Source organism: Acinonyx jubatus, chromosome B4, assembly GCF_027475565.1.
Source record: "Acinonyx jubatus isolate Ajub_Pintada_27869175 chromosome B4, VMU_Ajub_asm_v1.0, whole genome shotgun sequence".
Taxonomy (NCBI): Eukaryota; Metazoa; Chordata; class Mammalia; order Carnivora; family Felidae; genus Acinonyx; species Acinonyx jubatus.
Window position 1 is genome coordinate 56,681,000 of NC_069387.1, and position 24,116 is coordinate 56,705,115.

General features: G+C 37.6%; 1 protein-coding gene across 23 annotated transcripts in view; it reads right to left on the reverse strand.

The window, feature by feature from the left end:
- SOX5 (SRY-box transcription factor 5) overlaps positions 1 to 24,116 on the reverse strand; it is a 1,008,244-nt gene that overhangs the window by 947,657 nt on the left and 36,471 nt on the right. The window lies entirely within an intron of this gene.

The window sequence follows — 24,116 nt, forward strand, 5'->3', positions numbered from 1 at the left end:
GAGAGATGCCTACTTAGTTGTAAGGGATGAGGGGCCAGGATAAGGACGAGATATATGCCTTTTTGAACTCTTTCAGTGGGGAAGACCGAGTACAGGGAGGAATGACATGAACATGCCCTCTATTCCCACAACCCAAACCAGCACATGCAAGACTTTTAACCTAAGTGTTCATTTTAATAGATTGCATTTTGCTTTTGCTTTTGTTACATGTTCCATTCTTTCAAGGAGTACGGAAGACAAATGCATTTCCTCACTGGCACAGTATAATTCTTACTTGATATGTTAAACAGAAGAAGAAGGAGGAGGAGGAGGAGAAGGGGGGGGAAAGAGAAGGAGGAGGAGGAGGAGGGCGAGGAGAAGGAGGGGAGGAGGGGGGGAGGAGGAAGAGGAGGAGGAGGAGGGCGAGGAGAAGGAGGGGGGGAGGAGGAAGAAGAGGAGGAGAGGGAGAGAAAGAAAGTTAGTTGATTATAAAGATTATTATAAATTCTTTTAGATATTCTTGGGAAAAGATGCATATGAAATGCTCTCCAATGTCTTCACAACCTGAAAAGAATTCTCTACCTTCTACAGGTTCCCAAGACCTAATAAGGACACAGGAATCAAACTGTGAGGGAGTCCCAATGGCCAACAGAGAAGGAACTTGAGCAATAAAAATAGATATTATTAGACCATAAATCATAATAATAATAATTTTCCATGAGTCCAAAATGCTGGAATTAGTAAAATTTTGATAAAAATTAATCACTAAATATGTAAATAAATAAGTTACAAGAAACAGCTCTTCATCATGACAAGTTCCATATAAATAATAGAAAAAAGAGGGATATATAAAATCACCATTAGAACACCAAAGTAATAAATGTTACAAGCCAAGATCCACTGATGGGTACTAAAATTAGTGGGCAAAGTTGAAGAGGAAACAGGACATTTGCAGTTTCTTGTATTCTCTCAAGGTATTTATTAATTCCCTGGGAAAAATAATAAATTTACAGTGGATAAATGTAGCAGATATCGCCTTAACATTGTGGCCAAAACCAACATAAACACAGTATCATAAAATAAAATGTGCCCCTTCATGTGATGTCCTGAGAAAAACACATCACGTCTGTGGTACTCTAGTCAAAAATATATATCCTCATTCTGATCATGGGAGATCAAACCCAAATCAAGAGAGATTCAACAAAATAAGTGACCATTACTCATCAAAGTTCAAGGTCACGAAAGACAAATAAAAGCTGAAGAAGTGTCACATCTTACAGGAGACTAAGGAGATCCAACAGCTAAATGCAATGTGGGATTCAAGATTGGATCTTGGACCAGAAAAATAACAGTAATAAGAGAACTAGTGAAATTCGAATAAGGTCTATATTTACTACTAGTAGTGTATCAGTGTTAGTTTCCAGATTTTAATTATCATACTATGGTTATATAAATTAAGATGATTAGCAGAAGCTGGATGAAGGATGCAAGCAAACCCTGTATTATTTTGACTTTTCTATAAGTCTAAAATCATTTCAAAACAACTTAAAAAATAACAGGTCAAAGGAACAAGGGAGAGTGTGAGGGACTCTAAAATAAAGCTAATAAAACTCATTGTAGAACCACCACAGTCTAAGTGAACAGTCATCAAGACTGAACAACAACGTTTTGAGTTCCCCAAATTAGAAGTTTTTTTCCTTTCAAATTATAGGGGAACATACAGTAAATTTTTATTTTCTTTAATTCCAGGGCTGTTTCCCCGTGGGTTTGCTTCATAGCAGTCTTTTTAATTTGATTAATAACTAGTTGAGTTAATTTGGCCATTTTATAGTCTAATTTTCTTTTAGAGCTATTCTGATCATTATTGTACAATTCAATAATTTCAACACTTACGTCTTTAAACTATGAATTTATCAGACTCTAGGCCATGTCAGGACTTCCATGGTTCTTATTTTTACAGGACTAAATGGTTAGTCTTCTAATATCAGCCCCAGGACATACTTTAGAGTACTGAAATTAAGATCTTCAAGGTATAAATGTGTACATTTAAAAAAATTTAGGGGCGCCTGGGTGGCACAGTCGGTTAAGCGTCCGACTTCAGCCAGGTCACGATCTCGCAGTCCCGGAGTTCGAGCCCCGCATCAGGCTCTGGGCTGATGGCTCAGAGCCTGGAGCCTGTTTCCGATTCTGTGTCTCCCTCTCTCTCTGCCCCTCCCCCGTTCATGCTCTGTCTCTCTCTGTCCCAAAAATAAATAAACGTTGAAAAAAAAAATTTTTTTTAATTAAATAAAAAAATAAAAAAATTTAAAAATCACAGGTCACTAAAAGGCTTTTCACTTAAACAAATACCTAATTCACAGGTATATTTTTAAAAGTAAAAATAGTTATCAACTGGGGCGCCTGACTGGCTCAGTCAGTAGAGCATGCGACTCTTGATCTCAGAGCTGTGAGTTCAAGCCCCACATTGGGCATGGAGTCTATCTACTAGAAAGAAACAAAGAAACAAAGGAACAAAGAAACGGAAGGAAGGAAGGAAGGAAGGAAGGAAGGAAGGAAGGAAGGAAGGAAGGAAGGAAGGAAGGAAGGAAGGAAAGAGAAAGAAAGAAAATAGTTAACAACAAAACATGCAAATGTAACTAAGAAGAATTAATAATATTCCACACAAATAAAGCATGCCATAATCTCCTTCATGACTAACCTAAAATTTAAAGCCTACGGACATTATTTTCAAAACACCTACCATGTTTCCAAAATTGATGTCAAAAGCAAAAATAATGAAGATAAATTGTGTACATAATGCTCTTCCTCCCTTTGGCTCACAATGGCTAATGATGTGAACTCTACTTTTCTTCTTTGAAAACAAAACCTGATTTTTTTGACTTCATATCTACCTTGATGAATAGATTAAAAAGCCTAGCAAACTGAGCTTCAAGCTAATCCAAACGAGGTGCAATTACAATATTTCTAACCACCCTGGTTGCTCTCACTTTTTTTTTCATGCTGCATCTAAGATAAGATGAGGTGCAGGTGAGAAAAAAAAATCAAAACTATTTAAAGTATTACCTCTCAATCCTGGGGGTTGCAATGTGCATAGAGAGGAGGCAATACAGATAAGGAGAGACAAAAACCCAGAATCATTGTGGGAGACTTTAGGATTTACTTGTAGCATTAGCAAAACAGTTTTGAGATATGAATATGTCATAAACCTATGCCTAAAACTGCATAAGACAAGAAGACCCCATTGTGCCTGCTTGTTCTTGAGGTGAGTTTTTTTTTTGTAAGCCTCAGAAATAACTACTCAAACTGCTAAATTAAATCAATACCTGTATAATATCAGTATCGAGCTTGAACAAAAAGCTTGCAATGTGGAAAACCTTGAGTTATATCTGGAACAAAGAAAGAAGCCATAGAAACAACAGAGACAGTGAAGTGGAAACTCGTTGGAGGAATATAATCAATATGAGAGAACAGATGTCATGGAAATTAAAAATAAGAAAAAGGTGGTAGTTTTTGAGATGTTACTGAATTATGTAACAATTTTTAAAAAGTAAGAAGAGTCAACATGTATCATGCTTTTAGCATGGAACTTCTTTTGAATAGGTCCACATTTAGCCATCAGGTAGATAAACCTAACCATGCCAACTTTGTAAACACACCCAGGGAAAACAGGTGCTCTAATAACAAGAAACCACTCACACTGTCACACCACTGTTATACAGCTAAGTTTGTCAACACCTGAGGCATCCAACCAGCCAAGTGGATCAAAAGCAATTTTTTTTCTTTATTTTACAGGCAATTATTACACAACTTCTCAAACCCATATGCACCAAGAGCCCATCAATTTTTATGTAAAATATTGTCCTAATGGCGTGTCATTAAGATTAAAATTTTATCACTCCTATACTTGGAAGGCCAAGGGTTGGGTACCTGTGGGAGATGGGGAGCAGCAAGCAGAGGGCAGGTAATTTCTCCTCCAAACACACACCATTACCTATCCTCCTTTTTTCTCAACCGCGTTCCACAGCTCCGTCCAGTACAGCTGAGGCACACAGTTACTGCACTTAGTTCTGAGCATGTTATATATATTTGCTGACTTAATCATCAAAGGAACATTATGATGTTAGTCAATTATTACAGATGAGGAAATTGAGATATAGAAGAATTAAGCAAATTATCCAAGGGAAATGGTCAGGATGGGATTAAATTGGGGGATTTGGGTTCCACATCTGATATTCTTTTTTCTTTTTCTCTTCTTTATTGAAGTAGAGCTGACACACACCATTACATTAGTTTTGTGTGCACAACACAGTGATTTGCCAAGTCTAGAAGTATGCTGTGCTCCCCACAAGCATAGCTACTATCACCATACAACGCTGTTACAGTGCCATCAGCTATATTCCCCATGCTGTACCTTTCATCCCTGTGACTTATTCATTCCATAACTCGAAGCCTGTAACTTCATTTCACCCATTTTGCCCATCCTCCCCCCACCCCCCACCCATCTGATATTCTTAAGCTTTTACTGTCTCTTCCGTTTGGGGAATTTCTAAATACCATCTTTTGGAGTAAATGAATGGTACCAACACATGACACATAACTCACCATAAGTTTAAAGCACTAAAGTCCTTCCCACTTCTCTCTCTGTCATAAAAACCCCCAATATAGTTTCTAGACCTCTGGGCTCTGAGCCTTTGACTCACTGTCACTTCTGGTTTGGCCTATCTGCCCCTGCCTCCTCGGTCCATTTCCAGAGGACAGATCTCCTGATTTCTACCTCCTAGATCCCTGAATTAGTGTGGTACTTTTCTTAACCCATCTGTTTAGTTACTGTGGATAATTAAAGTAATATAACATATAAGAAATTAAAGAGCTAGTTATTATTCATTGGAAAGCTCAGAACTAGTAAAAAACAATGACAAAAAGTTGGGGTGTTAATTAAAGTAGTTTAATTACTTCAAGCAGCAAACACAAAAAATATATTTTCTAAATGTGTATATCATACACATTTACAAAGGATGTAAAATTGGGGTTTATTGGGATGGTACTATTACACAAACACTTCTGACTCACACCCTAAGTGGAAGTTATGAGAAATCAGAATATATCTTTTGATATATTCATAGGCTGACCTACTAATAAAATTTCAGGTCAAGCAGCTGTTCCCAAATTTCCATATGAGTAAAAATCTGTTTTATTCCGGTTCTGGGCACAAAAACTAACGGCCTTGTTTTGAGGAATGGACACATTTGAGAATCTGATAAAGGCTATGACTTATTAAAAAAAAAAAAGTACACACACCCAAAATTTTACACACAATTTCATAGAATCCATAAACCCCCTGAATGTCATCCATGCGCTCTAGTTTAAGAAGCTCTATCTAAGGCATAAACAGAACACAAAAACGCATACCTCAGAATGACAACATTTACAAAGTTCATTTGTGTATCATTTTTCCCTTTAGTGTGAGCCATGACTCTGCGTAGATATAATTTGTATTAACAGTGATATCATGAGGACAATGCCCCCAAATCTAGCCTTAATGATACCTATTTGACCACGGCCATTTATAATTTATTCATCCAGAAAACTCACACTGCATTTCATTCAGGGCCCAAAGTCCAGCCCACTCAGGGAAACACTGTTACCGCCCTAGCGTGTGTCTACGCAGATCCCTTATGTGCAAGCAGAGACGCAGCGGCAGGCATGCATCCTCTTTTCCCGCGTGCTGTCCACCCGCAGGACTCGTTCGCCCAAGCCACGGTAGAAGGTGTGATTCTGGCGCTCCTCTGCACTGTACAGCCTCCTGAGCGTTCCCCGTGGTGTGAGCATCCTGCACTTCATGAGAATTCAGGGAAATTTTATTTTATTTATTTTTAATTTTTTTTAACGTTTTATTTATTTTTGACACAGAGAGAGACAGAGCATGAACGGGCGAGGGGCAGAGAGAGAGGGAGACACAGAATCGGAAACAGGCTCCAGGCTCCCAGCCATCAGCCCAGAGCCCGACGCGGGGCTCGAACTCGCGGACCGCGAGATCGTGACCTAGCTGACGTCGGACGCTAAACCGACTGAGCCACCCAGACGCCCCGAGAATTCAGGGAAATTTTAAAGTAATTTGACCCCAGGCTGTGTTTGCTTTATAAATACACTTTGAAACTGTTCCTCTTAGTATGACAATAATAACGATAGTAATAATAATACAGCAACACTTCCATAAGCGACCAAAAACATCAATGGGACGATAGCATATTTGTTTGTAATCTTTTTCTGTCACTTCATAGATCATAAAAGTCTTTACGCACCAATAGTTACATTTCTCACAATATTATTTTTTTTTTCAACGTTTATTCATTTTTGGGACAGAGAGAGACAGAGCATGAACGGGGGAGGGGCAGAGAGAGAGGGAGACACAGAATCGGAAACAGGCTCCAGGCTCTGAGCCATCAGCCCAGAGCCTGACGCGGGGCTCGAACTCACCGACCGCGAGATCGTGACCTGGCTGAAGTCGGATGCTTAACCGACTGCGCCACCCAGGCGCCCCTCACAATATTATTTTTAACAGCTGTATACTATTCCACTACTTGGGATACCATAATCTAAATAATATCCCATTTTGGAACATCTCTGTTGTTTTCAACTTTTACCTATTTCAAATCTAAGAAGCAAGCACAGCTAACTGACACAAAATCAAAATTAAGAAAGCAGGGGTGCCTGGGGGTGGCTCAGTCAGTTGGGCGTCCAACTTCGGCTCAGGTCATGATCTTACAGTTCATGGTTCAAGACCCGCTTCAGACTCTGTGCTGACGGCTCACAGCCTGGAGTCTGCTTTGGATTCTGTGTCTCCCTCTCTCTCTGCCCCCCTCCTGCTTGTGCTCTGTGTGTGTGCGTCTCTCTCAAAAATAAACATTAAATTTTTTTTTAATTAAGAAAAGAAAACAATTTTAAAATGTGAAAATGAACAAAAAGGCACCAAGATGTATACAAGTTTGTATAAAACTGCCTCAAAGAACAATGTACAGATTCAATGCACTCCCTACAAAAAGACCAATAGCATTTTCCCCAGAACTAGAACAAATAATACTAATATTTGGATTGAGCCACAAAGACCCCAAATAGCCAAAGTAATCTTGAGAAAGAACAAAGCTAAAGGTATCACAATCCCAATTTTCAAGATACACTACACAGCTACAGTAATCAAAACGGTATGGTGATGGCACAAAAACAGACACATAGATTAATGGAACAGAATAGAGAGCCCAGAAATAAACCCATGTTTACATAGCTAATCAATTTGCGACAAAGGAGGCAAAAAAATACAATGGGGAAAAGACAGACTCTTCAATAAATGGTGTGGGAAAACAGGACAGCTACATGCAAAAGAATAAAACTGGACCACTTTATTATGCCATACACAAAAATAAACTCAAAATGTATTAAGGGCTTAAATGTCAGACCTCAAATCATAAAACTCCTAGAAGAAAACATAGGCAGTAATCTCTTTGACATTAGCCTTAGCAACATTTTTCTAAATATGTCTCTTCAGGCAAGGGAAACAAAAGCAAAAATAAACTATTGGGACAACACCAAAATAAAAAGCTTTTACACAGTAAAGGAAACCATCAATAAAACAGAAAGGCAACCTGGAGATTGGGAAAAGACATTTATAGATGATACATCTGATAAGTAGTTAATATCCAAAATACATAAAGAGTCGACACAACCCAACACCAAAATAATAATCCAATTAAAAATGGGTAGAGGACTGGGGCGCCTGCGTAGCTCAGTCAGTTAAGCATCTGACTTTTGATTTCGGCTCAGGTCATGATCTCACAGTTTGTGAGATCAAGCCCCATGTCAGGCTCTGTGCTAATAGTGAGGAGCCTGCTTGGGATTCTCTCTCCCTCTCTCTCTCTGCCCCTCCCCCACTATATTCTCTCTCAAAATAAATAAATAAATAAATAAATAAATAAATAAATAAATAAACTTAAAAAAAATGGGGAGAGGGCCTGAATAGACAATTTTCCAAAGAAGACATACAGATGGCCAAGAAACACATGAAAAGATGCTCAACATCACTCATTATCAGGGAAATGCAAATCAAAACCACAACAAAATATCACCTTACACCTGTCAGAATGGCTAGTACCAAAAGGCAAGAAATAACAAGTGTTGGTGAGGATGTGGAGAAAAGGGAACCTTCGTGCACTGTTGGTGAGAATGTAAATTGGTGCAGCCACTATGAAAAACAGTATGGAGGTTCCTAAAAAATTTAGAAATAGAAATACTATATAATCCAGTAATTCCCCTGCTCAGCATTTACCCCAAACAAACTAATAAACAAAAAACACTAATTCAGAAATATATATACACCCCTATGTTTACTGCAGCATTATTTATGATAGCCAAGATATGGAATGAGTAAGTCATGGGAGTAAAAGGTATATAGCATAGGCAATGTAGTCAATAATGCTGTAATAGTGTTGTATGGTGATAGGTGGTAACTACACTTGTGGTGAGCATAATGTATATACACTTATCAAATCACTATGTTTTACACCTGAAACTAATGTAACATTGTGTGTCAACTATACTTCAATTTAAAGAACTGCCTCAGAGGGGTGCCTGCGTGGCTCTGTCAGTTAAGCATCCGACTTTGGCTCAGGTCATGATCTCATGGTTCATGAGTTCAATCCCCACGTTGGGCTCTGTGCTGGAAGCTCAGAGCCTGGAGCCTGTTTCAGATTCTGTCTCCCTCTCTCTCCACCTCTCCCCACTTGCACTCTGTGCCCCTCTCTCTCTCTCTCTCTCAAAAATAAATAAACATTTAAAATTTTTTTTAAAAATGCCTCAGAGAAAAATGAGAGGCAGTAATGAGTTTGAACAAATGATTTAGGTAGTTTGTGTTCGACCAAATTGCTTTCAGTAGCACTGCTTTAGGCAAATCATCTACAGTGAAATGAATTTCCAGTTAAAAAGTATGATACTTTCAACACAACATGAGAAACTGAAGGCAGAATAAGTATGGGATTTCATGGAAGGGAAAAGTAACATTTACTTTAGCTCAACAGAATTAACAATGGCTTCCTGCAGATGCAATCCCGAGCTGAGCCTTGAAGGATGATTAAAATTTAGCCAGGTAATCAAAGTGAAAAAACCAGCATTTTTTCCCATCCTATCCTTATGCAGTCTGTATTTCAGGGTAATCAAATGCTCTTGGTGATGAGGTAAAATTCCTCTTTATAGAAGAGTTCCAGCCAGTACATGTGGAAGAAATTACAGAATTCTACAATTAATATTTTGCAACCCTTAATGAAATAATTGATTCAGGCAGTAATCATCAATGGATTAAACCATTAGTTGCACAATGATTGATGGTGACTTTTATAAGGGAGGGCTGAGGCTGTCACCACTTGAACCCACTGATCAATCTTAACACCCTAAAGACAGACAGACAGACAGGCAGGCAGATAGATAATGGAAACTAAATCTAATCAAGCCTCCACAACTAACTTATAATTATAGGAAATACAGTGGCTAGAGAGCCAAGTTAAGTAACACCACAGAAGGTAAATAAATAGATAAATAAATAAATAAACAAACAAATAAATAAAGGAACATTCTATGTGACAGCTGACCTGGATTCTGCAACAAGAAAATAGCATTAATAGAAGAGAGGAGTGAGAACTGGTTTTGATTAAGAAAGAATTAGAGACTTAACCACATTTAATATGTGGTATTTATTTGGATCATGATTCAAAAAATCTAATTGTAAAAATATGGTTTTGCAACAACTTGGAAATTTTTATTGTTCACAGAAAAGTGGGTGATCCCAAGGAATTGTTGCCAACTTTGTTATTTGATAATGATGCTGTTGTTATATATGAAATGTCCATACTGAAGTAGGATGGCCTACTAAAGTAGGGGTGAAATTGTATGGTATCTTGGGTGTGCTTTTAAATACTTTTAAATTCTTCTGCAAAGGAAAAAAGGGGTGGGGGTGGGGAGAAATAAATGAACCAGCCTGTCAAAATTTTAATGTTGAATACAGGAACGCTTTGTACTTTTTACTTTTCCTTCTGTGATTATTTGAAATTTTTTTATAATATTTTTCTTTCAGTTTAACCAAGTGATAAGAACAGGGAGGCATGAGTTGTAGTCTTGTGGACCAGTCAGAGAAAATGGCATAAGCAACCATTCTGACCAAAGAAACAACATGACTCAAGCAGCACAAGGTAGCACCAGGTCACAGACGACCTTGAGTGCCATGGTAAGGAGCTTGGGTTTTACCCTGCAGAATATGAGAAACCAGACAAGGGTTTTAAGCAGAGACTGCTGTGGTTAGATTACACTCTAGTCTAGACCATCACTCCAGCATCCCTGAAAAGAGTGGATTTCAGAAAAATGGTAGAAAGGAAAGCAAGCTTAGAGAAGTGAAGTTCAGTCTGGAGGCTGCTGCAAAACTAAAGAGAAGGGATAAGAAAGGAGTAAAAGAGACTAGGAGTAAGGTAGAGGGAACACGAACTAGTCATTTCAAAGAAAAGAAAGAACATGAATCAAAAAGTGACTTCCAACTTTCTGAAGAAGTGGCCAAGTGACTTTGACATTGAGATAGGGAATTCAGGAGAAAAAGCATATTCTGAAGAAAGGGGAAGGGAGGAAATGATGAAGTTCATGTTAAGTATGCCACATTTGAAGCTTCTGTGGGGCATCTGAGCTAGTTGCACATGTACAGCTCATCAATCACAACCAGAACTATGGATTCAAGAATCTTCAGAATATGGGCAGCAGCTAAAACCCCAAGAATGAACAAGAACATTCACTCCGTGGTCCAGGTGTTGTGTCTGTCATGACCCAGGGTCTAGCTCAGTATCTAGCATGGTGTGGGATTCTTGAGAGGTACTAAATCAATGGTATATACGAATGCCTTAGGAGAACATAAAGAGTGCATGGATCAGTGAGCTCAGGGCAGAACTCTGGAGGCCCAAAGCTAAAGAGTGAAAGCATAAAGAGAACCCCTAAAGGAAGGAACTAATAAGGCACAGTTGAGAAGGAAGACAGAGAACCACACGGCCACAGAAACAAAATGTCCATTTGCTGGGCAAAATCGAGGTACCTGAGGATGTTAGCCTCCTGCATCTCTGAGGCGAATGACCTACTTTTCTCTTCCTAAAAATAAAGATAAGTAGCAGCATGATGGCCAGTCGGTAGACAATACCGCTATCTCTGTGACCATGACCATGTCATTTAACCTTTCTCTTCGTTCCTTATTTTTAAAATGAAGCCTATGAACTATATTATCTGTAAGGTTACATTCAATTCTAAAATTCTACAAAAGCAAATCCTTTGGTTTAAAGTGATCCGAAGATAGTAAGAGCCAAGTACCCACTTTGAGATCCATTACATTTTATGCTGGACTTCTGTTCTACTCACTCTCTTTGCTTTGCTTCATCCTCATTTCCTCTCCACCTTTCTTTTTTTTTTTTCTATAAGTTGTCTCTAAATTGCTTCAGGGTGAAAGTGATGGACCTTACATGAACATAAAAATGACCGTGACATTTATGGCAACAAATAAAAGATGACAGATGAGGAGGTATGTCAGGGCCAGAATTTATTTATGTCAATATTTCATAAATATAAGAAATACCAATAGATAAGTTCCTAAAACTCTCTTTAGGGATAAAGACTAATTAATAGTGATAGCCAAAATGCCATTAGTCCAGAGAGCACAGAATAATAATCATGAGAGCACAGAATACTGAACCTCCTAACCTATGGGAAGTTAGACAGACGTGCTCATGTGGAATGTGCTGGCCTCTCATCAGCAAGCTATAAAAAGGCCCTTGCTTTTATTTGATCTGCACTTCTATATGGTTGTCATGCTCTTGGCCCAGCAAATAACTAGAAAATTAGTTCATGTTACTGAAGCAAATCCGTTAACTTTGGTCTTATCTACACTAAATATGTAAATCATGTCAGACAGATTGTACTTTAACGTTGGAACCAGAAATCTATTTACAGTCTTAAACCCCAGACAATGAATCTGACATTCCCAATCTTCTAATATTGTTAGATGTTGAGAATATCGACCACAAATTTTATTAAAAAATGATCTGATTTCTTTTCACTTAATCTGTATTAATGGCTTCACAAACCATTTTAAGAATAAATAAGAAGAAAGTGTCATTGAATGAGAAGTTGTATGTTTACTACATCAGAGAAATTATTCAAATAGACTGGAATCACTTTTCTCAAATTAATCTCACAATCGGGTAGCTACAGAAAACAAGTGGATTTCGTTAAATTTTTTTAATGTTTATTTATTTTTGAAAGAGACAGAGACAGAATGTGAGTGGGTTAGGGGCAGAGAGAGAGGGAGACACAGAATCTGAAGCAGGCTCCAGGCTCCAAGCTGTCAGCACAGAGCCTGACGCAGGGCTCGAGCTCACGAGCTGCGAGATCATGACCTGAGCCAAAGCTGGTCGCTCAACCGACTGAGCCACCCAGGCACCCCAACAAGTGTATTTTCATGCTCAAAATAGACATTTGTTCATCTTGCTACCAACAATCAACACACAGGTGAGCACAGTGTATTTTGGAATCAATTACACAACACGGAATAAAGACACACAAAAAAGGATATTCTGCACGTTGACGATGAAGTATATAAATAAATACATATTCACTAACCAGAATAAAGGCTATGCATATGACAGGAATTTTTAACTGAGGTCTGGTTCTCTGTAACTCAATCAACTGGTTCCAATTTTCAAATTTCTAATGATCTTAAAAGAGTTATGTGCCCAAATGTTGATTAAGACAAATTAAATTAAACACCTAAAGGAGGGGTCATTATATAGGCAGGAAGAGAAAAACCAGGCAGGAAGGCCAGGTAGATAAGTAAATGGTATACAGATCACTGGCAACAGAAATTGGATAGTTAAAAGTTATCAGAAACACATGTATGCATCTTTAAAAATACACTGGCCTGTGTAACAGCCCCAGAGATTCTGACAGTGCCCGAATGTTAAAATTCTACAGGTGATTCTGATGATCATCCAGGACTGAGATCAGGGGATCTAAATCACAAGGTAGGAGACCTGAAGACAGGGAACACATGTCAGGTACTAGCATGTTTTTGAGGTGAGGATCTGGCCCCAACAAGAATTTCTTACACACATGAATCTTGATCAGGAGTTAGTCCCAGGATATGAGTACTTGCAGTGAACAGCAAGTAAGTGTTCCTGGCTGAAAGAGGAAATGAAAGAAGAGAAGCCAAGGACAATCTTTAGAGTGCATTCCACTTATTTTCACAATCACACAAATCTTAGGCAGTTGTAACAAATTGCTTCATATGTGAGCGTCTTGCCTTCTCTCCACTCCCAAAGAAAGCAAATTCTGCAGGACAAGGGAATGTGACTTATACTTCCTTGGAATAGGCTAGATATACAGAAGACATGCAATAAATTACTATAACTACTTTGTTACAAAAAAAATCTCCAAACTACCCCCCTCCCTTTGCTCTTTGCCCTCCTCCCTGAAGTCACACAAACCAGAAAAATTCTTCTGATTTTTGCTTTCAAATATCTGAATTTATTTTTAAATTCATATGATTTTTAATTTTCTAAGTTAACTATAATCTGAGAATCTATCCACCTCCCACTTAATCTACTCTTACATCTTTCTCCACAATACCCAAGGTTCCAGGATTATGTGAAATCTCTATGTCAATTTACGTGGCATAAACATAGAAATTACTGATCAGGAACTATCAAAAAACATTTAGTCACTTCAAATTGCATCAATCTGATTATTTCTAAATATAACATTTCAGTTCGTTTTGCAAAATCTTAAAGGAATTAATTCAATAAACATTTATGGATCACCTCTGATTTTTATCATAAACTTTAGTGAGCCAGATACTCATTTATGTTTGCTCAATAAAAACCACCTTGAAATTATCACTGCAAATACATTTTAAATGATTATCCTTTATCTTGATCAAATCCAATATTGAGTCAATTATTGTTTAAAACAATGAAGTACCTCTACTTAAATCTATATTCCAATCACAAGGGAGAACAAACAAAAGAATCATATTAAAAAAAAAAAAAAGATTGTTAACTCTTGGAACTTTGCAGCAAAGTATTCAAGCATGCCGACCTTCCTCTCTGCCAGAAGTTCAGAAACTTGGATCAATTCTAGGTAAAGTGATATTCTGTTCAGATGTCTTAGATTTGCCCAGTTTAAAAGCTGTCCTAAAATACTGATACTTGATCTCTCTACTACTGGAATAGTAATCTACATAATTTAGGAAAGTTGCTAAGACAGTCATAAGCTCTAAATCCTTTCTGAAATTAACCACAAAATCCTACCTCCATCCCTCCCGTTTTCACCAGAACAGAAGTTTAACAACTGACTCTTATTTTATTTCTAGAGATCAAAGTTTAATAAAACTGAAAAATACTTAAGACTTAAATGTAACACCTTTAACTTATGAAGACAATGTGGATATATGCTCCTTTTTTTTTTCCTTCTGTATCTTGACACACTGCATATCTTCAGCATAGTTAAAAAGAGGTAGAGAGAATGGTACAATAGAAAGAGACGTGAATTCACTGCAAGTCCTAAGTGCTGTGTTCTAATCTTAACTTTATTTGTAACCAAAGAGAATTTGCTTGAGCAATTCATTTGCTCTAGAACTCAATTTCTGCATCTATGAAAGAAAGAACTTCATATTAAGTTATTTTTCAGGTCTTTTCTACATCCAGGATCCCAGGTATACAGTTACATCTAAATTCAAGAAGAATCTGTTCAAACAAGGACTCTGTAATCCAACCAGTCTTTTGTGTTAACTTCATAGAAAAAAAATAAAAATCAAGTAGGTAAAGTGAGGTTAATTTGAGCAACATTCAAAGTGGTTTTTAGGTACTTTCTTAAGGTAGTTAGGAATCCAACATGGTCTCTTCTTACAGATGAAACCTCCATATTTAACTTAATACAAAGGCAAGGACTGTTGCTTTCCCAAATGAAATCTGTAGCCTGGCATTTATTTCTTCTAATCAAAAGACAAGCTGAATACGAGAGAATAATTAAAAGGATCTTCAATATATGTCTATGCCTTTCCTCTCTGACAAACTAGGGATCAAATTCAGACCATTATGTTTCTTTACATTCTTTTATATTTATCTGGAAACAGCACAAGAATGTTTGAGGGACAATGCTATTACTACTCCCCATTCTAACTTTAATTATAGTTTTCAGGACTGCCACTGGGTTTGGTCTCTTTAAAAAAAAAAGAAAAAAAAATGCCCCACTCATATGCATATTTCCCCTGGAGCAAATTCCTCTTATCTTCTCAAACTGTCATGACAAGTTTGTGAAATTACAGAACTATACAATTTTAAAGATATGAAACCCTAGAGATTTTCTAACACAATTCCTATCCTAACATAAATGGTCCACTTTTTTCTCTACAAGACTTTTTCACTACTCTACAAGGTAGTCCTCTCCATTGTTGGACAACCCTAGTTTTTTGGAAGCTTTCCATTTCGTGGTACTACAATGATTTTCACTTAATTGCTGGTAGTTCTCTGAGAGCAACATGAAGCCAATCTATCTCTTCCACATGCCAGATCTTCAAATATTTGAAGACAGCTGTGGATGTCCCTACATAGGCCTCTGATCCTCCTTGAGTTTATCAGTGGGGCCTTGCAACAATTAGCCAATGGTGTCTTTCAACAGTACCATCAAACTGACTATTTAAACCTCACATTCTTTGGGGCGCTTGGGTGGCGCAGTCGGTTAAGCGTCCGACTTCAGCCAGGTCACGATCTCGCGGTCCGGGAGTTCGAGCCCCGCGTCAGGCTCTGGGCTGATGGCTCAGAGCCTGGAGCCTGTTTCCGATTCTGTGTCTCCCTCTCTCTCTGCCCCCCCCCCCCCCGTTCATGCTCTGTCTCTCTCTGTCCCAAAAATATTAAAAAAAAAAAAAAACAAAAAAACCTCCCGTTCTTTGTTTCCCAAGACACCACTCTCAGGAGTCTCTATCATTCTAGCCTTACCCACTACCTTTACATTTATCTGAACATTGAATCCTGATTGTTTGATCAAATACGTAAGCTACTACTCCAAGATGTTGTCACCTAAAGTTCTGGTGAGCACACTTTTACTGAAGTTGTCAATAAGTACTCAAAGACAAGGGCAAGGTCAGTGCCCACATTCCAATAACACTGATCTATTAATCATTTATCTATGAGCTCAGTTGTCCTTCCTGCCAAAAATCTACCTAAATATCTCATGTTATTATTTACCCATTTACCCAACAGTTTTTTTTTTTTCACAACTATATAAGCAAGTTCTTTTGTAAGCTGAAATATACATTCATCTTGGACTGGAAACTTGAACTCATTGTAAGAAGTTCTTATTCTATTCTTTATTCCAGTCTAGGCTTTCGTTTCCGCTTAAGTATGCTGAATCCCTACTTTCCAGTTTGGAAACAAAATAAGAACCGAGTAGTTCTTCCTCTGCTATGTCAATTATTAATATTATAGTCCAATGTTATCATAGTAGATTTTTAAGAGCAAAGATCTCATTATATTTTAGTACTCACAGTGCAAACAAGATAATGTGGTATAGAAAAGGTTCCCAATAAACATCTGTAGAATGAATGAATGACCATGATCATTAACTCTCCTCAGGTTCCTGCTTTTTTTAATAAGCTCTCACTCTGTACCCCTTCAATCTTGGATACTTACCCCATTAAATTCTGAGCTTATCAAAGGCTCCTGATATAGTTACACTTTTATTTAACTTCTTTTCTTTCTCAGCAGGATTATTCTCAATTATATAGTCAGAATTACAATTTTAGAGCATCTCATCCTTCGTGAGCTATATTTCTTCTTTATAATCTCTGTACATGGAATTATAAATCAGGCAACATTCATGCTTAATTGGTATTTTCAGTACAATTTTTTGTTTCTTCCTGCATTCTTTGTTTCAGCTTCCAAACATTTAGGCTCCTAACACTAGAAAAGATAAAAATAATAATATAAATTTGTTCTTTTGTATCTCTAAAGCTTTTATATTTTACTTGCAATGTTCTAACTCCTTAATCTGTAGAATGATTTAAAATCTTAATACTTACTAAACAATAAATGAGAAAATAAAAAAGTATTCTAAGGAATTTAAATACTGAACCTAAAATACACATTAGCTTTCAAAACCAGGCATATTATAACTGATCCTTAAAAATCATACTTAGTAATTTAAATTATAGAAGTGCCTCATTTACGTATCAAGTGTTTTCCAAACCTCAGCCGTCTGAAATGGTTGTAACACCCAGTTGTAGCCCCCATGTCTTGCTGCCTTTCAACCAAAGAGGAAACATCTTAAGCAGCAAATTAATAAATTCCGAATAGCATTTAAAAATGGAAATATCAAAAAAAAATGAAAGTCTCCAAAACTGCCTAAAATCATTCATAGCACTACATGACCGTGCAGCTCATATGAGAAGGGCCATCACTTGCTGAGTGTGAATCTAATGGCTGCATCAATAGGCACTAAACCCAGAAGCATGGAAAACTCAATGGAGAAAGGCAGAGAAAAGATAAGATAGGGAAAGTAGGAAGGTGGAGAAAGTAACAAAAGACAGAAGCAGAAGAAGTTTAACGCAATCATTATAAGCAGACAGAAAAAAAGTCGTATAACCTGCAATCCTTGAGGATCTCAAGAAATGACAGCTTGACACAAGAATTCATATCCTCACGGGTGACTCAGACCACCAATGGATGTTTAACCCTGACCAAACATGTTACCTACTAACAAAAGAAACATGTTTCTGTCAAAGAAAACATATTTCTGTTTTTCTACCGCTCCCCTCTGCCAGTTTTAAAAATTAACAACAGGTAGATAAGCTTATATTTGTACCACAATTCTCTCAGCAAAACACTAAAAAGCTGTCCTTTCATCAGAATTCAAATTAACTTAAAAATTAATAACATTGGGAAGCCTGGGTGGCTGAGTCTGTTAAGCACCCGCCTCTTGATTTTGGCTCAGGTCATGATCACAGTTCCTGAGTTGGAGCCCCTCATCAGGCTCTGCACTGAAAGCACCGATCCTGCTTGGGATTATTTATTCCTCTCTCTCTCTGTCCCTCCCCCACTTGCGCTCTCTCGGTCTCTCAAAATAAATAAATAAAAACTTTTAAAAAATTAATAACATAATCCTGTTGTAACTCTACCTCTACAAACATTTGGAAATATTATTTATATCAACTACCACTATTTTCATGTAGAAAACCACTCCCATTTCACCACAAACAATAAATACAAACTGTAGTTTCAACATACAGAACAAAGTGCAATGTAGTATCTTTGAATCCCTGAGAAAATCAGTTTCTCACTATCTGAATTCGTGTTTTATATATGGCTTATTAATCATAAATTTTATTAACCAGATTTTAAACAAACCTGATTTTAAGTCACCTTAGAAAAGCTCCATGTTAAAGCTCAAAATCTCCCATCGTTACTTAATCAGAAAATGCTGGGGAAAAAAAGAAGGGATAAGAAACTAAAAGGTAGTTTTTCTTTCCTCCAGGAAATACAGAGAATCACTTCTATATCAGCCAAATAATTTAGAATATTGGCAGCTCAAATTGTCATGATTGACACAAGTAGATAACACTCAAACCCAGGGCTAGGGAAAATTGTATCATAAGCAGTTTTGTGATCCATTTTTTTCCCCTCTGCAAAACAGGTAAGAGAATCCTCAAAGATATCACACATAGTCATTTACATACAGTATCATTTTATGGAATTTTCCAAGGTGTTAATTAAAAGTTTTAATGAATGCTAATCATCTGTCAATTTCATTGGCAATCTCTGTTCAACCATATGCTTCTCTTTTACACCTGTAATTTTTTTAAAACCATTACTTTAAATTGTTTTACTTCCTTAACATGATATTTGTATTAATATTTAGGAAACAAAACGTTTGCAATCCTATATAGAAACCTTCTATAGCTCTTTTATGTATTTTCTAACTTCCTTAAATAAGGTATGTCTATGTAAGATTTGCATGATCATTATAGTTCCAAGAGAGGATCTAAAAATCTTTACTCTTTTTTAAAGTATCTTTATTCTTTTAAAGTTAAACTGGTTTTATGCCCGGGAAACAATTCTGAGCCAGAAAATTAACCATGGTGTTGCATCCTAGAACCTGAGAAATGAAATTCCATCTCATTAAATCACTGTACAACTTTTGCTACCTTAATCTTTCTCTGGTTCATATGCTTTTACATTCAGTCCTTCATTCATACATTTTTATTCACAGAGCACTCAGAAGTACTGGGCATATAGCAACGGACGGAATGTTCAAATATTTCTCTCCTCAGTGAGCTTACTTACATTCTAGTTAAGGGAGGCAATAAGAAAATAAGAAAGTGTATAGTAAATGCAAAATGGTAATAAGAACTGAAGAGAAAAATAAAGCAGGAAGCAGTGAAAGAAAAGAGGGAGGGTAAGTGAGTTCTTAAAGAGGGGTGGAAAGAATGATGAGATAAGGTGGCCAAGGAAGGACTCACTAAGAAAATACATTCGCGTAAAGACCAAAGAGGGAGAGAGAACAAGCCATGCAGATATCTGGAGGAAGCAAGTTCAATGCAGCCAGAACAGCAAGTGCCAAAGCCCTGGGGTGGTAAAAGTGTAAGGAGAGTTTGAGCATCAAGTGTGGATGGACCAGACTAAACAAAAGGGAAGGTATTAGGCTATGAGATCTAAGAGGTAGGACAATAACAAATTGTAATACCATGGCTATTGATCCATGAGACAAATGGAGCCATTAGGGGCTTTGAACAGAGGAGAAACATGATCTGTCTACATTTTAAAATGGTCCTTCTGTCTGTTAAAAATTGGCTAGAGATGGGCAATGGTGTTAGCAGGGACATGAGCTAGGCTACCCAAATAACCCAGATGAGAGATGATGATAGCTTGAACTCGAGTGATAACCAAAGAAGTGGTAAGAAGCAGTCAGAATTTGGATATATTTTGAAGGTGGAAAAGACAAGATTCCTGAGAGAGTAGGATATTAAGGAAGAATAGCATAACGATGAATTCCAGGATTTCACCTGAGCAATTGCAAGAATGTAGCAGTCATAACTGAGATAGGAAAAGCAGAGAATATGAGACAGGGAGGGGGAAGCAGCTCATTTTTGTACCTATTATATTAAATTGCCTGTTAGAAATTCAGTGACAGATGTCAAGTAGCCAGTTGGATATAGGAGCTTAAAGTTCAGGAGAGCTCTGGTACCCAGATATATATTTAGAAGTCATCAGTGTACGTATGGCATTTAGAGCCATTAGACTGGATGAACAAAATTTTTCTTTTTGATAGAAATAAGAAGAGGTCCAGGGATTAAGCCCTAGGGCACGGCAATGTTTAGCAATTGCAGTGATGAAGAGGGACCAAATAAAGAACAGAAAAGCAGCAGTTAGCATGTACAAGAAAAATCAAGAAATGGAAGCCAAGTGAAAAAGGTGTTATGAAGCAACAAGAGTAAACAACAAGTTCCAGAGCTGCTGGCGGGACAAGTAAGAGGACTGACAAGCGATCATTGCAGCATGGAGGCCACTGCTGACTTGAACCAAGAGCAGTTTCAGTCACATGATGAAGGCAAATAAATGCCTCTGTGGTTTTAAAAGAAAAAGAGAGGGAAGAATTCGGAAGAAAAAATTACACAACGTTTTCATGGAATTCCTCTTTACACAGATAGAGACATATGTGGAGTCACTGGGGAAGAGTGACATCAAAAGACTGTCTTTCCTCTACAAATGGAAGAAACAACAGGTTGGTAGGTTGAGGGGAAAGATTTAGCAGACAGAAAAAAACAAAACAAAACAAAACAACAGACAATGCAAGAGTCAGAGTGGAGCGTAAGTGGAATAATGGATGGGCAGGCCAGAGGAAACAGACTATAGGATCTTGGGCACAGGCGGAGGAGCCTTTACTAAGATCACTGACACTTGATACACAGGAGAGAGGAGAAGGCAGAGTATATGCGGGCAGATGCATAGCTATGGTGATAGAAGTTTTGAGAATCCTCTTCTTGTGCCTTCAACTTTTTATAAGAAATAGGATGCAAGATCACGAGTTGAGAGTGTGGATGGCAGTGGAGGCATGACAAGTGTAACAAGCATGAGACAAAAGGAGAAAAGTGGGTTCTCCCTGCCATAGCAAGCCAAGCTCTCCTCCGCCACCAAGCCCCAGCAAACACTATCCCTTTTCGCAAGAAATCTGTTTTCCTGGATCATCGCACAGATTCTTCCTTCTCATCATTCTGATTTCAACTCAAATATCATCTTCTCTGACCACCCCAACCAAAGCAGATCCTGGGAACTACTATCATATTATGCTATTCCGTCTTCATACAAATGATCATATTTCTTATTAATAGTTTATTTTCTGTCATGCTCACCAGACTGTAAGCTCCTTGAGGGCAAGGGCTGTCTAGTTTGTTCACTGCTTTATCCCCAGTGCAAAGACAGTGCATGGCACATCATTGGTACTTAATTCGCCAATTCACGGGCTACATTTTGCGACATTTTAACCTACTCAGAGAAATGTTGCCTACATGAGACATCTGCTTATGGTACTGTGATTCTAGATGGAGAGAACCCACATAAATAAAGGATCTGGAGAGAAGTGGGGGGAATAGTAATTCTAGCTGGAAATTTTTATTACCACTTGAATAGCAGAGTTAAAACTTGTGGCGTCATTGTCCTTGCTGAACACTGAAATTAGTTGTAACCTGGTTTGGGACATGACTTGAACTGACCTCTGATTATGTCACTAGGACAAGAATCCCATTTTCAAGTTCCACCAAAAAACACTACCGGTAATGGGGACTGTACTTCTGTATTTCTTTTCATTTTCTCTACTGTAGATTATTTTTGTCTCTTTAAATGTTCCTAAATACAATCTAAAGAAAATAAAGGGAATTTTCTGACATTCTGCAAGAAGCTCAAGTCACATTACCCCGGACCATATTCAACATCTAGGTCCAACTCTCCACCTTCGAGCAGCTTGGGGAGCATAGACATGAGCACTTAACCAACTAGTGTCTTGGGGGAGCTGAACGTCCCACTCATTTCATAAGAAAAACAGCTATATTTTTGAGAGACAGAGGGAGAGAGCATGAGTGAGTCACTACCAGTTGTAATAAGTGTAAGTATCAATTATTTTAGAAATGGTGAATTAAGTTTACATGGTTTTAAAAGTTACTGTTCCTTTAGGGCACATTACTTATTTGACTCAAATGGATGACACTAGCAAAACATTCATTTACAAAAAGCTACCCTCCCCATGCACTTCCATAAATGCAAGTTTAATAATTTGAGTTACTTTTGTTTTATTTCAGGGCCACCATCAAGAAAGAATCAGCTCTTATGGCTCATTATGCAGCATTCTCATGAGAAGGAAGCCAATGAACTTGAGAGGACACTGTGTGTTAACATAAGCCGTGACTAACGTGCTCTCTTCATAGCCACGTCTCAGGATCCCATTTATACAAAGTGGCAGAGTTGGCTCTGCTGGTTTTGAACTGTACATCCCCTTTTATGGAAAATATCAACAGGGATTTTTTTTTTCATGGCTGGAGGTCTTTTCCTCATCGAAATATTAAAGTCTGATAAGTCTTCCCAACTTACAGGAGCATAATCATGCTTGCTACTCATTAATTAGGAGCAGGGTGATAACTATTAAAAGTTGAAAGAGTTTCCTGGTGGTTGCAACAAGTTTCAATATGATCCTAAGCTCTGTCAATAACCACAAGGGGAAAAAGAAAGCAAAAGGAAAATGCCTCTCTAGAGTGCTTCATTCCTGAGAAAAGGGTGGATGTGACTGCTATTATAGCACTCTCATTTGAAGGATGTCTTAACACCATAGGAGGCCAAAAGGTGGACCCAGCCATGTCCAGGGTGGAAGATACAGACCAGCAAGAGAGCCAGAAGACCTGGGTTCTATGATCAATTCTCTTACTTATCCATGTGACCCTCAATTTCCTCCAATGGGTTTGGAAGAAGAATTATAGATGTTCCAGTCTACAATTCTATTTTCTATCTGCCAGTGTAAAACCTTGAAGAAAAATTTGCAAAACACTCCTAAAAGCCCTGGGCATTATAGCTTGTCTCCTTTTACTATGCAAATATTCATATTTTGATAGCTGGTATTGGTATGCCACTTTTCAATTACAGAATATTTGAGCTTATATATATATTACCTCATTTATGCCTCTGAGCAGCCTTGCAAAATACATTATAACTGTTTCCTTCACAAGCTAGGGAAGAAAGAGAAGGAAGAAGAAGAGATCAAGTGGCTTTCATAACGTTGGAATGGAGGTGTCATACCCAGAAATACTTGTCCCTGTCACTTCGTTTGGAATTATAACTTTATCATTACAAACCGAAATGTAGAGACCAGTTCCTACATAGAAAATGGAAACAGGCAATAAATGTGGAGAGAATTAAAAATAAAAAACCTTTGAGAAAAGAAAAATTATAAATGGCTCCATGAAGTCAGATATTATATCACATTACTTTACCACATTGGGTTTTTTCCCCACCATTTAATTCACCGTTCTTCAGAGAATTCAGCCTAAAATAAATTTGTCTGCAGTGGCAAATTTCCTAAAACAAATATTAAACATGGCTACTGGGATTTCTGTAGCATGTTATCAAAATAATGAGTTATAAATACTCGATTTATATACCACATACCTATTACCAAAAAGAAAATACACACATCATCCCCTAGGCTCGAACTAAAATTTATATTTACATTTAGTCAAGAAAAAGAAAAAGAAAACAAGAAGTAGAATCTGAGGAGAGCTCAGGTATAAAGGTCACAGGAGGTGCTGTCAACACTCAGTGGTACCGTCAGAAACCTTATTCCAAACTGCAGAACAACCCAAATGGACATAACCCAAAAGCACACCTTGTATTTTCCCCCCAGGGGTTATACCTTGCAGGACTAGTGCCATTCCATCTGAAAACGATAAAGTTTGAACTTTATCAAGAGGTATACAGCATACAAAAAAGGTCATAAAGCCATCAACGAAAATAACCGTGAATCTGGCTGCACTAACTACG